This window comes from Protopterus annectens, chromosome 13.part0 (assembly GCF_019279795.1).
Source record: "Protopterus annectens isolate FY-2018-M chromosome 13.part0, PAN1.0, whole genome shotgun sequence".
In the NCBI taxonomy this organism is placed as follows: domain Eukaryota; kingdom Metazoa; phylum Chordata; order Ceratodontiformes; family Protopteridae; genus Protopterus; species Protopterus annectens.
Genome location: NC_056747.1, coordinates 396,822,436 through 396,839,168, shown reverse-complemented (window position 1 = coordinate 396,839,168; position 16,733 = coordinate 396,822,436). Strand labels below are relative to the sequence as shown.

General features: G+C 37.0%; 1 protein-coding gene across 2 annotated transcripts in view; it reads left to right on the top strand.

The window, feature by feature from the left end:
• Positions 1-16,733, top strand: part of MATK (megakaryocyte-associated tyrosine kinase) — a 716,676-nt gene that overhangs the window by 38,606 nt on the left and 661,337 nt on the right. The window contains exon 2 of one of the 2 annotated variants that reach the window (XM_044054017.1): positions 4,477-4,650. The exons of the other annotated variant lie outside the window; for it this stretch is intronic. The gene's annotated coding sequence lies outside the window, so the exon portion shown is untranslated. The remainder of the gene's footprint in view (positions 1-4,476; positions 4,651-16,733) is intronic. 2 annotated transcript variants of the gene reach the window in all.

Here is a 16,733-nt window from a genome sequence, read left to right as displayed (position 1 = left end):
TGTCCCCAATATTTCTTCTTCTATTTCAGAAATGGCCCCTCTTGAATTTCATATTTAAATTTCATAAAGGTAGCTTTGAGGCATCTGTTTCCCAGGATGTAAAAATAAGCAGTAATATTGTTATGACACAAATTTTCAGCAAAGAACTTGGGGAATCCTGTTTCTGTTAATCTTTAAGTGTATATTCTTCCATGTTTTTATGAAGGACTGCATGTTTTGCATACACTAGTTTCCTTTTAAATATATCTTTGTAAATATTCCTGCCAGTTTTGTGCTGATACACAGGTGACAGATTTTGAGGAGTTGTACTTTTTTAGAGCTTCATCTTTTCACCTTTGTTTCTCCTTCCAGACTTTCCCATTTAGGGAGCTATGTTCTTTCTTTGTCAGATTATTACAATGATGTGCAATTAGTGTTTTTTTTGTATTTGAAGAAATATATCAGGTGGTATTTATTGAAGATTTTTTTATTTCACATTATTCCTCACAGGCTACTGACATTTTTAAACACTAACTGTGTGATTTTTTTAAAGGTGCTCTGTTCTGAAAAATCCATCCTATTGGGATTCTTTTGCATTTGAGCCTAATCTATCTTGCTAGGACCTGATAGTATGGTGAAGTCTTCGACACAAAAGCGCTGTGAGATTAGTATTTTTAAGGTACATCATTCTGCATTCTGCAACTTCAGTCCAGGTCTTGAGCTGTTTTATTGGATTTTGTTCATGTAGTTTTTTCGTCTTCGGACTTTTGTGCATTTTATTATGGCATTCTGCAGAAGGCACTGTCTTACCATCCATTTGCAGCTAAAAATTCTAAGGACAATGCTATAGCTATGTTTTTTTTCCCTTATATAGTGGAGTTCATGGTTATTAGGAACATTGTTAGCAGTAATTGTAATAGTGTTAGTAGTCAGCTGGGTGAAATAGCTTTAATTGTTTATCTAAAAGAGAAAGGAATTGTAAAGAAATATTACAAGACAACCATATTTTAGTAATATTTGGCATGTAAAGTATGGAATGCAAAAGTAATTCCACTGTAACAAATGTCTTCTTATTAGTGTGGCTAAGGATTTCATTAAGTGAAAGCCACTTAGAATTCCTCTTTTATTTATTTATTTATTTTGTTATTGAAAGAAATGTCATCTGTTTTGCATGTTTGTCTAGGAGCCCAGATTTTTGTGCGAGTTGAATATCCAGAAGAATCCAGTAAGTAATATATGAGCACATTCATGCAATTCAGTCGTAAAACATGAAAAAGGCCTTTTTTTTTCTGTTGTGAATTCCAGAGGGGGAATTGTGAGGAACTATTAGACCTCAAAAAATATAGGTGGCAGGTTAGATTAGATGCCTGCTCACCAACAGGTATAAATGAGCTGATTAATTTTAAACCAGTTTGATTGTCTGTTGGACCAAAGCACTGACTTTATAAAACATGGCAGTTGTCTTTTTGAGATAGTAATGCAACTACTAATTTTTTATTGGCTCAGATGTGCCACATGTTATGTTTTGTAGTTATTTTTGTTTCTACTATTCTGTGTTACTCACAGTCTGACAAAGTCTCTAAGATGAAAGCACAAACTGTGAGATTGGTACTGCTTTTACTAAAGGTACATTGCTCTGGAATTTCCATACTGGTCTTCTGCTCCATTTGGATTTGAACTCAATCCATCCTGCTATGATCTGATTCTTGCTGAGAGCTTGTTTGTGTGCCTTATTCAATTCATTCAATTCGTATCTTATACATTTCAAGAAATGCCTTTGGCAAGTATAGATATATGCACTTTATGTACTGATTTTATTAGAATCTTCCCCGGAATTCCTCTGCCAAACGTCTGTGCCATGTGTAACTACCGAAAGTATCTTGGCTCAGGTGGACTCAATTACAGGTTTTAAGGCCATTCCTCCCAGGGCTGTATCTAGCTAAGACAAGGCATGGCATATTCCCTCAGTTTTTGCCCTTAGAAAATTTAAATACTTCCATTTTCTCCAGATGGAAAATATCAGACCTAAGCACACAATTTTATTATTTCTTCTAGCATTTGTCTCTCACCACCCCCTCCTTTTTGTTAGGACCATCCATATGGCCTCTCTTAGATAAGGACATGAGTATCCCTTCTTCTCATGCCTTTTGAGAGAATTCTTCATCTTCAACAATATTGACGCCTGCCAAAACCTTAGCCAAAATGTCAAAATTTGCTGGAAAATCCCCAATGCTTACCCCATCATTGCTGGCAGGTTTACTTTTATTAAGTTTTCTTATCCATTACTCAGCATTCTTCTGGGACTTTTTATCAGCTAGATAACTCCTGTCCAATTCTTGTGGCAATTTAGGGAGAGCATAATTCTTGATCCCTTCTTGATAAAATTTACAGTAGTAAAACCCTCTTCACTGCTATCCCTCTATGAGTCAGTTGTCTTTTCACATTATTCCAGAGTATTTTTGCATCTTCGCATTTCTTCACACTCTCAGTTTTTCACTTTAGCATACGGTCCCACCTGCCGTTAATTTTGCCATTTTTTTCTGCTGTGACCGCTCTTCTGTAAGCTGATCTTGCTAATTTCATTTTCTAATATGCATCTTCATTTCCATTGTTCAACCGATCTTTCATACATTCCCTATTTATTCTCTGTGTTGTAAGCAGGCTGCAGTCAGCCTTTCTCTTGTCCACTCTTTTAATATGTTTATTTAAATCAGTTTTGTACTTTGTGTGTTTATGTGATTAGGTATACAGGGTTTCAGTCAGGGGAAACATATCTTGATAGTTTGCACTATTACACAATCACCACAATTGCTGTAATCTGATGTCCACCTCCTTACAATATACTCCACCCACTTTAGACCTTTCCACTGAATGTATATCTACATACATGATCAGTATTCTGTCACTGTAAGAATAATTAATAATGCATCAAGCTCTACATATATCTCAGGCAATTTATGTACATCACTCTTTTGTTTGTAAACTCTCTAAACTTTGCTACTGGCTGAGGTGTTGCAATCATTTATTTAACTGTTCTACTTCAATCCTGCCTTTTCTTATACATATTGGTATGTCTTCAGTTCTAATAAGAATACAGCAGGAATTTAAGCAAGCTGTACTGAGTTAACTGTAGTCATACAACTAGTAGAATTAGTTTGCAGAAAATGTTAGTTCCATTTTTGAATGTATTGTGTTCTAACAAGAAAATTGTTTGACTCCTTTGGATGATCTTAATGGGAAAGCAGTTTATTGAATGTGGTAAGCTAGCATTATGGACCAGTTTTTGTGTCCCTGCTAGTAATATGTATGCATGTTTATAACACCAGTACAGCTGGCATTACCTTGTGTTTTAAAAAGAATGAGTCAATAAAATAAATATTCAACTGTTTGAGCCATTTCAAAAAGTATTTTTAAATTAGACTTAGTTTGAGACTTAGTGTGGTCAAGATGTAACTTTTTAAGTTGGGCATTACATCATTTAGTGTGTTTATAGCTGTGTTTTGTATAATTCATTTTTAAAACTGATTCATCGTGGTGAAATGGCCTAGATGCTCCTTCTGTGGGGAAGTGTGAAAGTGTAAAGGTGACAGTCTGTTATATTATGTGCAGCGAATAAATCACACTTCTCATTTATGAATGGAAAGCACGGTAGGGCAGGAGCTTTAATGCAGCTGTTTTGCTGTGAAAGCACGGTAGGGCAGGAGCTTTAATGCAGCTGTTTTGCTGTGACTAACAAAATCCACAAAAGCTGTCATGTAACAATACAGACCACACTACTCTTTAATAAACCATATGTCAAGTGGTAGAAATGCTGTAGAAAACAGTCTAAGGTAGTGTGGCCAAACAATATCAAAACCTTTTATTAATATGTTAACCAGATAAGTGCTCTGATCCAGTAGACGTTTAGCCCTGACCCAAGCATAGCAATACCAAATTGTAGTAAAGTACTGTAATAGTATATACAGAGAATGAAACAGTCATAGAATTATTAGGTAGATTTTGTTTCAGTATGTAATAACTATCTGGGAAACAATGCCTTGATTACAGAGAACATCCATTCTGCTGGTTTAATTTCTTCAAATCTTTTGGATTTTTAATACCATGATGAGAATGGAACCTTTTCCTAAGTCAAAGTATGATCAAAGTTCTTGAAATTAGTATTATTTCAATCTTTGATGTTAACCAAAAGTGCTGTTCACAGCACCCACAACGTGCCAGGAACTGACTCCTTCCGCAATTCATATGGATTTACATATATTGGTAGCATATCTAAATAGCACTATAAATTATTTTTTTATGAGGCCCTTTGCTAATGCTACTATTGGGACTGAGTATCCTTCGTCCACATTGCCCTTATTTCTGCCTACAAATCTTGTTATTTTATGACTTTGTGTCTCTCTGTATGTAAGACATCATAGTCATTGGGTGTAGCAGTTTAAGTGATCAATGCTAGTTTTGTCTTCTTTTCATGGAGTACTCTATCTGATTTACATGCAGAGTGTACAGAGACCAGAAAGGCTTCAGAAACAACAAGGACAGCAGAGATTCCAGCAGAAGAACATAGAGGATTATTATTTTCAGTGCGGAGCTGAAGAGATATTCGCCCAAGAAACAGAGGAGTCGGCTGTGAATATTGACACAAGTTTGGACCAAAATCCTAAACCACAGTTGGTATGGAACTCTAATAATGACTTTGTGTTGTACAATTTTTCTAGTAAATGTTTCACCTTTGAACATGCGGACGTTTTGTCCAAAGGGTTGAGTATTGTACCAGCAAAGAGAGGAAATTTAGCTGAGTTGCATATGTATTTAAAGCTATATACTCGTAAACTAAATTTTGCTCTCTGGTTTAAAGGCAGTAATTCTAGCATTCATGAGCAAGATTTAACTAGGTCGAGTGTTTTTAATCCCAACCTGAATATTTTGATTGATGTTTTTGAAAAAAATCTGTGAGCTTGAATTTAGGAAATTGTTATCATCACATTGTAAAAGCAAACTGTTTAATTTAACAAAGGAAGAAAATGTGTTATTAAAACAAATAACAGAAGACGTTAACATCAGGGTTATGAAACCCGACAAAGGGGATGGGTTAGTGCTTATGGACATGATGGATTACCGGTCTTGTATTTATGCACTATTATTTTCTGATACGTAGATTGAGGTTTCACATAACGAAATTAATATGGCTTTTGCAAGAATTGATATGGTGCTTAATGATCTATTATTGGATGGCCATCTTAGTAAAAAGGAATTTGATTTATTAATGTAAAAGTATCCAGTAATAGCTGGCTTTTTTTGTATCCCAAAAATTCATAAATGTTTGAATACCCCCCCCCCCTTTTAGACCTATAGTAAACTCTAATAGATCTAAAGTCCATTATATAGCTATGTTTGTAGACCATATTTTTTAAAGATGTGTGTTGAATCTTTTCCTCAGATTTGTAAAGATTTGTGGCAGTTTTTATCTAAAATTAACAGTTGAGAATTTGATGAAAACTTTATTTTTCTAACAGTGGATGTGGTAAACTTATATTTGGTCATACCACATGATGTAGGTCTATTATGGGTGGAGGAAGTTTTAGACTTAGATATTATATTGCATATTAAAGTAAACTTAATTCTTCTTTTGTTAGATTTAATACTTACCAATAATTTTTTGACGGACAATTTTTAAGCAATGTACAGGAGTAACACAACTGGTGTTTTTTAGAAAATAAAGTGAAATATAGAAATAAACCAAAAAATCGAAGGTGCAATGTACTCTTTAATAAGCAGATAAATAGCACTTAAAATCAATAAAATAAAAGATGACCACTTTCATACCAGCCCAGATACTTCATCATATCCAAGTAAAACAGTATTCATTCAGTTAAATAGCATAAAATGATTAGTGATGCAGGTCATGTGATTTAAGTAAGGGTTTTAAAGGAATAAATTAATTTAACCCTTTACTGCCTGTTGTCTGTAGGATTGTCATCCATTTAATTTCCAGGCATTCTGTACGAGTTTTGATGTCACCTCCCCTGCAACCCATTTAGAAATTTGTCAGATGGGTTGCAGGGGAGGTGATATCAAAACTTGTTTATTTCTATACTTCACTTTAATGTACAGGAGTAGCAATGGGGGCAGCTTGTGCCCCCAGTTTTGCGAACCTAGGCATGGCTTACTGGGAGAGTAAATATGTTTTTAATAGTCGGTTTTCCTCTTGTTGGACGTATTCTAATAATTTCCTGGATGATATTTTTATTTTATGGACAGGAACGAGGGATGACCTTACTGAATTTATTGAGTATATAAATAATACAATGAGTTTTTTGAAGTTTATTTTTAATGTGGCACTGGCTAAAATATCCTACTTGGATTTTGTGTTATATAAAAATATGGCACAGAGATGCTTCCAGACAAATATTTTTAGAAAAAGAACATTTGCTAATACATATCTTCACTTCCAAAGCTGGCGCCCATACTTTCAAAAGAAAGCTGTGGTGAAAGGCCAACTTGTAAGAATAGCTATGATAGTTTCAGATGATACTTTGTTTTTAAAAGAAGCTGAAATAGTTTTGCAGATCTTCTCAAACAGAAGTTATCCAGTTGCATTTCTTAATGGTATTAAGGAAGAGGTGGTTTTTAAAAGATTATATGGTATTTATAAACCACTACTGTCTTCCCAAGAGATCCATCATGAATTGGAAAATGTTGATGGGTCTGCACCTTTAGTGATAGGTGGAAGGGTGACTAATGATATGCGTTCATAGGTGTGTACTAGGCTAATGGCCCTGGGGCCTTTACAAGCCTAGCCATAGGATTACCCTGGCATCGTGCCATCCGACCTTTGTTCCCAGTGCCTCTGTCCAGTAGAGCCACTGGAGTGATCCCTGGGATAAAATTTCTATTTCCCATCCACTCAACAAGATTTCAGTTGAAGAGAGTCAGCAAGCTGCTCTGCTTGACATGTATGGCAAGTCTATTCCATAGCATGGGCAGTCTCTAGGTTATGAAGCTGTCCCTTCAGTACGTTCTGTTGATTGTGGTAATGAGATTGAGGTTTCTGGAATGTGTGGTGTGGAGGGATTGGGATTTCTTTAGATGTAGCATTTCTAAGAGAGCTGGGTCAGATATGGCTTTGTAAGTCAAGCAGAGATCGCCTCTAAGTAGGTGATATGAGACAGAGAATAGTTGGAGTTTTTTGAGTCTGTCCATATAGGACACTTGTTTAAGGCCTAGGATCCTCTTTGTGAGGTACTTTTGTGGCCTCTCCAGTTGTTGCAGGTGTCTCGTGAGGTACATGCCAAATGGGGCATTGTACTCGACGGTGGGCCTAATAAGGGAAAAGTAGAGGGAGACAATGACCTCTTTCTTCTTGGATGCAAAACCCTTAGTAATGAGATGTGCCACACAGAAGGACTTTCTGACCACAGTGGCAATGTGGTAATCAAAAGAGAGGTTGCTGTCAAGCTGTGTTCCCAGATCTCTTATAACGCCTTTTGTGTTCAGTGCACTACCATCAATGTGGTAATTCATAGGAACCGGGTTTTTCCCAAAGGGGATGATGACTCTTTTTTTGGCATTGAGCTTAAGGCCATGGTTCTAACACCAGTCATTGGTCTCAGGTGAGGCCATTCTGTAGGATGTCGACATCGCTTGGGGAGTTAATAATAGCTCCCAACTTGCAATCGTCTGTGAACTTTGTCAGCTAGAGTTCCTTTGTGTTGGCCTGGACTTCAGAGAAGTAGATGCCAAACAGGAGAGGACCCAGGACCGAACCCTGTGGGACTCCACTCGTGACTAGTCAGCACTGTGACTTGGAGTCAGCTACTTTCACACTGTGGGTTCTATCTGTGAGACAGTTTGCAACCCACCTTGTGATATAGGGGTTGATGCCTAGCTTAGTGAGTTTTTCTATGATTCATGGGGAATGGTATCAAAGGCCTTGGCCAGATCAAGGTAGGCTGTATGAACCACCTTGCTTTCATCCACAACTCTGGTGACTGACTCAAAGAAGTCGACCAAGTAGAGCAGGCATGATTACCCTTCACAAAACCAAACTGTGTGGGATCCAGAGTTTGGAGATTCCCTATATCCTTGTTTATTAGGTCCATGATGATGTGTTCCATAGTTTTGCATATCAGACTCGTCAGGCTAATGGGGTGATAGTTCCCAGGCTCTGTCATCACTCCTCCTTTGTGAAGAGGAATGACTGTAGCAGTGTGCCATTTGGTAAGGGCAAAGTCAGAGGTGAGTAAAAAAAATAGAAATAAATAGTGGATGGTGTTTTATCACCACCTATACATTAGATAGTCAAATGTTGGTAAATAGTCTTAGAAAAAAGTTGGGCTATCCTAAAATGTGATATAGAGTGGGTGAAGTCGTAGGTGAATGTCCTAAGGTTGTTTTTAGGAAGGATAGATCTTTCAAGAATGTACTGGAGAATGCAGCAATGATAAGCAGAGCCAGTAATGGCGTGTTTAAGTGTGGTCGATGCTCCCAGTGTCCGTGTATCTTAACTGGTTATGAGTTTATAATTAATGATATAGTAGTGAGATTATGGAGCTAATACACATGTGATACATCTAATGTGGTTTATCTTGCTTCTTGCATAGAGTGTGATGCATTCTATGTTATTAAAACTAGCAGGAAGCTAAAAGAAAGAGTGTATGAGCATGCATTAAATATTAGGAAATCAGATGTTAAAAATGCTTTAGCATGGCATATTATTGAATGACCGTTACACTCTTTCAAGTTTTTTGTTCTTGAGCAAATAATAAAAGATCAGAGAGGTTTTTGTACAGATGACCATTTGTTAAAATGTGAATTACAATGGCAGTTGAAATTAAATGCTACAAGAATGCTGGGTATTAATGAAACCTGCTCTATTAATTGTTTGTTAAAGTTTAATCATTTGGAAATGTGAACTTTTTTTTAGTATTTATCTATTTGATAAAGACATGTCAATTTCGTTATACAACCTTTAAATATTTTATAGTAGTGATGATTGGTTAATTTGTAATTTGGAGGGATTTTAAAGTGAGGCTAGGGTGTAATGTTTTTTGTATTCTGATGAAGTCTCTATTGGAGAGAAACAAAAGCACTAAATAAATTCAGTTTTTAAGACTTTTGGTGCCTTTCGGTACATCTGGATCAATTTATTGAGAAGTCAGTGTATTTTTGCTTAGTTGCATCTATGTTTGAGTGATCCCATATGATATACACTTCATCTTCCTCTACACTGCTTTGTGGCTCATGTTTCCAGTGCTTCTCAGCTACTTCAATATTGTAATGTTTGCACAATCCCCATGCAGATCTTGCCACATTTTGCCTTCCAGTATACAGGCCCTCTTCCATTAGTGTATCACACCCAACAAGATGTGTGACTGTTTCTAGGTCTGTTTTACAGAACCTGCCATTATCTATTTCTTTCACAAGCTCAATGTTCTTTGTAAACCAACATGTATGCAGTCCACTATCCTGGGCTGCTAATATAAACCTTTCTTCTTTTGATTTGTTCACCTCTCCTTAACCACTCTTGCATCAGATTCTGATTGACATGAGGTTGTTCCAGAAGTTTTCTGGACTTGCAACTATATTTATGCCTTTTGTACATTTCTTGCCTTTTCATCTGATCCTTCTGTTCTTTCGTTTTTTGGCAGTTTCTGTTGCTGCTTGATTTTTGTCTACTTCTGGTTTGGTTTCCATTCCCACTTGACACCAATATGCTCTACTAAACTAAGCAAGGAAGTCATTATACTTGTTCTCTTCATGTTTTAAAACTTTGACTGTGTTTGGATCTGGTAAGAACAGCAGATATGTATGCAGTCCTATGTTTGCATATACATGTAATCAAGTTTCGAGGAGGCCCATACCTCCTTCACAACGATGAATATATAATCATGGTACACACTGATTTTTATATATCATTTGATAAGCATGAAGCAGTTTTCTTGTTTTCTTCCAATACCTTTTGGGGGCCAGTTAATCACCCCATAACTGTAAGTCAGAACAGGAAAACAAATTGGCTTATAGCTTGGACTTTGTTCCTAGATGTCAAAGCTCTTTTCAGTTTTAAATTTTACTTTTGCACATTTATCAAGACCAAATGACTTTCTTATATCATCTGTGAAAGTTTTGACCACTGCCAGTTGTGCTTTCAGTTTCTCATCTGATGAACTATATAGTTTTAAATCATCCATAAAAAGAAGATGAGAAGTCTTTACACTCTGTTTTTTTCTGGGAGCCAAATTGTGGCCATGACCTAATCTGTTAAGTAGACAGTTTAATGGGTTAAGAACCAGATGAAAGGCCAGTGATGATGAAGAGTCACACTGAAATATCCTCCTTTAAATTTTTATCCTGGGATAATAATTTTTCCTTTATCATGGCTTAGCTGCAAAGTGGTTTGCCACCGTTTCATTGTCACAATAATGTAATTGATCAATGTAGGGTGTATCTTATACATCTGTAATCACTCCTTTATCCATGAATCTGGGATGCTGTCAAACCTTTTTTTGTAATTTGTCCAAGCATTAATTAGATCTTCCCCTTTTTACAATTGTCCATTATGACTTTATTTAACAACAAATGGCCCTTTGTTCCATATGACTTTATTTTGTTTCCATTTTGTTCTATTGCCATGACTGAGTTTTCTTCTAAATGACTATAAACTCTGTCAGCATCAATTCCAGTGTTTAGTTTATAAGGGAAGTTATTGGTCTATAGCTTTTAGGACAGCTTGCAGGTTCAATCTTAAGGTTAAGTATCCTTTTTCCTGTTGCTAATGGAGTTGGTGTCTGTTTGGGGTGCACATATAAGTAGTTCTTACTCATGGCTAGATCTTCATGTAAAGATGTCAATACTTTTAGCCAGATGTTATTTAGTGTATCTGGGCCTGGGGTTTCCAGTTATAAGCTTTTCTTATCTTTGTTTCACATTCTCTGGCTGTTACTTCATCCCATTTCATATTCTATATATTTGAACTTCTTACTGTTTCTTTTACTTCTTCTATCTATTCAGCATCTTTGCTATGTTCCACAGGATCTTCATATATATTTCTCCTAGATATGTCTGTTGTTTTTTTTAGTTCCTTTTGCTTTGGTTCCCATTTCTCTATAAAATGTTTTTTGTGTCATCAATGAATTGCTTATTTTGTACTTATACTTATCTTCATATTTTCTAAGTTTTCTGCCTGTGTTGATGTCTTTAGTTTATTATTTGCAATAGTGTATGATAGATGCCAGTCTATTCTGATAATGCTCTTTACTTTTATCACATCTATCTTTCAAAGTATTTTTGTTGATTTATTCTCTCTTCCATACTCTGTTAACAGTGACACTTCATGTCTTAATTGCTTTATAGCTTTCTCTATTCGATACTTCCATGGTGGCATTTTGTTTCCTCCCTTCCTTTCCCTTATTGTCCCGTGTATTTTTGTAAGACTTTATCTGTTATTAATTTAGTTGCACAGCAATATGTCCAATTTACTTCAGTTATGCCACATGGATTTCTGTTAATATTCTTGATTAATGTGTTCATTTCTTTTATCAGACTTCTAACATTTTAGGTCTTATTGACTTTCATAATCTATTTCATTCATCGATCTTAATATATCTATCTGTCTCTAGTAAATCAAGCAACTCTTCCCTTAGATAATTTTCTTCTAAACTGAGGGCATATTCTTTGTTCTTCATTTCCTGCAGGAATTCTACAGAAAGTTCCAGAATATCTTCATGTGACATATTCTTTAAAGCTACATCCTGTGGCATCCATTGTTCTATCGTATGGGAACTTACTGACCCATCACTCCACAATATTGACTGTGTCAGAGTTACCACTGATTCCTGTTCCTTCCCTTGCTGTGCAACTCTATCTGAACTTTTGTACTGGTTTCTACTGAAGGCTACATTGTATCTTCATGTGGCAACTGATTGGATGCTTGCCATTCTACCTGTTTCTCCTTAATTTTGGGAATGACTGTTCTGTCACTCTGTGATGTTACAAGAGTTGGATTTTCCATACTAAATCTTTCACTTTGCAGGTGCTCCATAACTACAAGTTTCTGTTTCTTTAACCCTTCCATTACTAATCCCGTTTTCTACTTTCCTCTTTGTTTTCTGGTTTTTTGGATTGTAAAATTTTCCATATCTAGATGCCTTTGTCTGTATTTCTCTTCAAATATCTTTGTTGCTCCTTTTGCGATCTCCTTTGCATAAATATCGCATCATATTAAATCTCTTTTTCTTTCCCATGCCCATATTTCTTCTTCAGATATCTCCCTCTGTACCTGTTTCTCCTACCTTTGGGGACTCATTATTCCATCATGCTTTGACACAACCTGCGTTGGACTTTCTACACTAAATCCTTCACTTTGCAGATATTCCATAACTTCAGCTTCTATTTGCTTAACGTCTACCAATCTTTAGTTCTACATTCCCTCTTTGTAATCTTATTTTTTGTATTGTGAAAGTTTCCATATCTGGATGCCTTTACTTGTATTTCTCTTCGAATATCTCTGGAGCTGCTTTTTTCCTTAAATATTACACCATATCAGATCACTCTTTCCCATGTCCATGTTTCTTTTTATACCTTTCAAAACTCTCTAACTTTTGTTGGTTATATTTTCACACTTTCTCAGTAGCTTCTTTTTCCAAAAGGACCAACGTTTCTTAGTCTATATAATGTTTTCATGAATCTGTTGTATTCATGAACACAGATTTGCATTTGAAACTTTTGACAGTTTTTCTTGTGCAAGTATTTTTCTTTTCTCTAATTTTTCTCTTAATGTTTTTGAACATCTTCTATCTGGAAATTCTGTGCTTCTTGCATAACACTGCCAATACATAATTTCTTTCTTATCCTCAATAGTCCACTCTATCATCTTTATGGCTCTTTTTTATCTGTCAGTTTTTTGTGGTTTTTTTTTTGTTTGCTTTGTTTTTTGGGCTACTACGTCCTTGTACAATAGGGTAATCATCCACTGCCTGGGCCTGGCTTAACTCCATTAGAGGAATGTTTCTGTCTCTTGAGGATTCTGCACTATATTTTTTCCAGTCCTGGTACCAGTGTGCCTACCAGGACTGGATACATTTTTCATTTTTGACTTGTGCATCCAGCTGTCTTTTTTTATTTTTATTTTTAACTTACTTCTGTCCATGGTATAAGCTATATAAAATACAGTCTATATATCACTGTCATCTTGGTGAGATTTTGTAAAAAGGGGTCAACCTCATGAAGGTACTCCAGTAAATTCGAAAAAATGGTAAAGTGCCTTGAATAAATGACCAATAAACCCAAAGGAAGGCACTGGTAAGACAAGCTGGATATCAGTCAAGAAAAATTTATTGTTGACACCAAAGCACACTGACAAAAAAGGTAAATCCACACAAACGCTTTAACTGTTTTCACCGGATTTTCATCTTATAACTTCATTAGATGAGCATACCAACAGTTAAATCCATGATTATATACAAAGTTTAAAAACCAAAAAAGCTAGTGACATTTCAAAGACAGAAACATTTTTTAGTTCCTACAGTATAATATTTAAGCTATGAGTTTTATTCTGTATTCGCAGGTCTGAATCTTCTTTTCATACTGTGAGACAAATAACAGTTCACAAAATTTGCTGTGCCTCATGTTGAAATGAGGCATCTGTGCCTACTAGGTCTTGCCTTGAAAATAATAATAAATAAGTACATAAATAAGCATAAATCAAATTTGCAGGGTGATTCCTTCAGTTGTATTTGCTATTGAGTAAAATCAAATTACTTCCAGAGTAGTTTTGGGGACTTTAGCTCTGAGTTTAAAGAATGCTTCATTTGTAAGTTCATTGGTTCATGGATTAGTACTAGGCTAACTGCCTTTGTGGGTTTTTTTAAGCCTAGCCAATTACCCCATGTGAGAATCAAACCCTGTACCTTGTGTTTATAAAGTAAATACCTTAAACATTATGTCAGCTTCACACCACTAAGAAAGCTTGATGTGCTAGTTCATATAGGTTCATAGATTAGTGCTAGGTGAACTGCCTTTGTGGGCCATTTTAAGTCTAGCCAAGTATGCCATGTAAGAATCAAACCCTCACCTTGTGTCTGTAAAGTGAACACCTTAACCATTATGCTATTTTTGTTTGCATTATGCCATCCTCCACAGGTATAAGTATAGGTGGACCAGGAGTTTTCATGTAGGTTTCTTCTCCCACCTTCTCATGGCTGTTTAGCATCTCACTAAACTTTGGGTCCTCTGACATTGCCTGCTTTCCAAAGCTGATGGCCCGAGTTCCCTGTTTTCTGAGAAGGGATCACGCTAATCATGCATGAAGGATTCCTTTCTGTTGGTTTAAATGGTATTTTAAAGTGCCTGGGTTCTGCTTGGCAAGTGCTGAAATGTCAATAAATGTTCTCTCACTTTTCTGGAAAGTGGGCATTGGTTTTGGCTATGGTCTGCCAATAAGCACTTGTACTCTGGTGCAGGGTCCTTTCCTTCTCTGCCATCTGGAACATTCATATGTTGCTGGCACACTTGGTGGAGATTTGCTTGCCTGGCCCTGAAGCATGTTGACTGAGTGTGTCAGTCCAGATGGAGAACCATTTAGTCCTTTGTTAAGGGGCACTTCTTTGGATACCCTACCTTCACTGATTACAGGAGCTCCAGTGCTTGTTTCATCTATGTTGGCCACCACATCTCTGTGGGTGAAACACAAGTCTTATGCCATGCTATTCCAAGGACTCCAGGAAGTACTTTCTCTGTACTCCTCATGGAGTCATCTACCTACACCACACACATATGTTGTCCTTATCTTCCTACTCAAAAGGTCTGTTGAAATATCAGTCACTGAATACTCCTCATGGGGTCAACTCCATACACTGCTCATAGGTTATCCTTATCTTCCTACACAGAAGGTCTGTTGGAACTTCAATCACTGAAGGTTTTCAGTTTTATAATAATACTCATTAAAAGATTGGTATCTGGAGGAGCTAGTTCGTACAACTTCCTCTGAAAGAGCTTGATCTAAGTAACTATTACAAACGATGTGGTAGGTGGAAAGGCTGCAACCCAAAAACTGATCTCCCTGCATTCTCTAATGGTGGATAATATCTGAATGGAAATAAATGTTTTCCTGGTTAGCTTCTTGCTTTCAGTTGATGGATAATATGGAGTACAATGGGGCCTCAACATTACTCTGAGTTTTCTGTTTGGATGGATGAGTTTGATTATGAGCTTCAGTCAGAACTTGTTTGAAGGCTGGGCAGGCACCCTCTGCAGTGACATTGGCTTTTCTTCCTTATTCCTTTCTGTCTTCTAAAATAATCGGCCAGATGGTTGCCACTCTGGTAGACTTAGATTATGGCTGACCTACCCTTTACAGTACCAGAAAAGATATCTTTTGTCCCCCTTCTCCAGCAATAGGTATTCAGCTGGCATGGCATTTAATATCTGCTTTTTAGAATAGACGCTTGTTATAAATTCCTTTATCTGGATGCTGACAGATGATTTTAGACCTGCTATACTGATGTAAGACTTTAATATGGTGATTGACTCAACACAGTAAAGCAGTCCTTATAGTTCACCTGAAGGTTTGTCACAGTCCATGCTGCACCCAGAAACATTGAGGAGGGTTCAGCGTGTCTCCATGGATCACCCCCTTTCCTTTCTGCATGCTTTGCTCTGGCATTTTCAAGAACAAGTTTGTCTTCCCTTGTTTGTCAGTGTCCTATGTGCTGGTGGCTGTCTGTTTCCTTTTTTGGTAAGTTTTAAGCATCAATGGATCCTGGCCCCACTGTTTTCATTACTCTGGGATGGTCATGGTGCTTAAGCCTTTGTCAGACAGACTTATGAACAACACTTCCCCTTGCAGGGCTATATTTAGTGATCCTGGTTTCCCTGTCATATAGACCAGTTCTCCTTTTTCAGGGATGGTCCACAGGTGACAAACCTTGACTGTCCCTATATGGCCACTTGGACATGTTAGGCCCTTCACTTGCATTCCATGTTCTGAGGCACATGGATTTCAGGTGAAGTCTGGCATGGAGGGCACTGACTTGGCCTGCTTGTGTCTTCTCCTTCTGGTGGATGCATTTTGACTCTCCTTCACTATCTGGCAGATAAGTACATATCATGTACCATCTCATTATTCACCAGTTGTTTTTCCTTCCATCAGCAATGACTTAACATTTGGTTTTTATATTAATTTTGCTCAAGTTGCACATCGTGGATTCCAGGGGGTTTACCTGGTCTCTGGCCTTCTTATATTACCTAGTTCATTTTTGTTGTAAGCTTTTCTTAGTCCTGGCATACTTCTGTTGCCTTGTGGGTATAGTTGATTAGTTTAGATGGTGGAGTACAGGGATAATTGTTTGTTGAATTCATACAAGGATATGAGGTCCATGTTTAACTGATGCCACTGTATCCGTCTCCATTTTTGGTGGCTGGTTGCTTCAGTGAGTGGAATCAGAAATGTGAAGACTGGTTGGCAGGTGGTGCCTGCCCAGTATCAGTCCCCTGGGTGTAGCTTCTGTAAAGGGCTGGGCTGTGGGGGAACAAGCTTTGAACAGTGCTGCCTTGTTAACACTGTGGATCATTTTCAGCTTCAGAGAAAAGCTACACTTGGTTGTTACTTTGATGGATCAGATTCTCCCATGATTGTATTCTTATCAGTGTTAAACCAGTATATTCAGAGGCTTCATACTGACTGCCTGGGCACGACTTGTGTTATATGAGTCTCTTGTTCACCTTTTCCCTTTCTGGTCTCTTGCTTCCTGGCATACTTT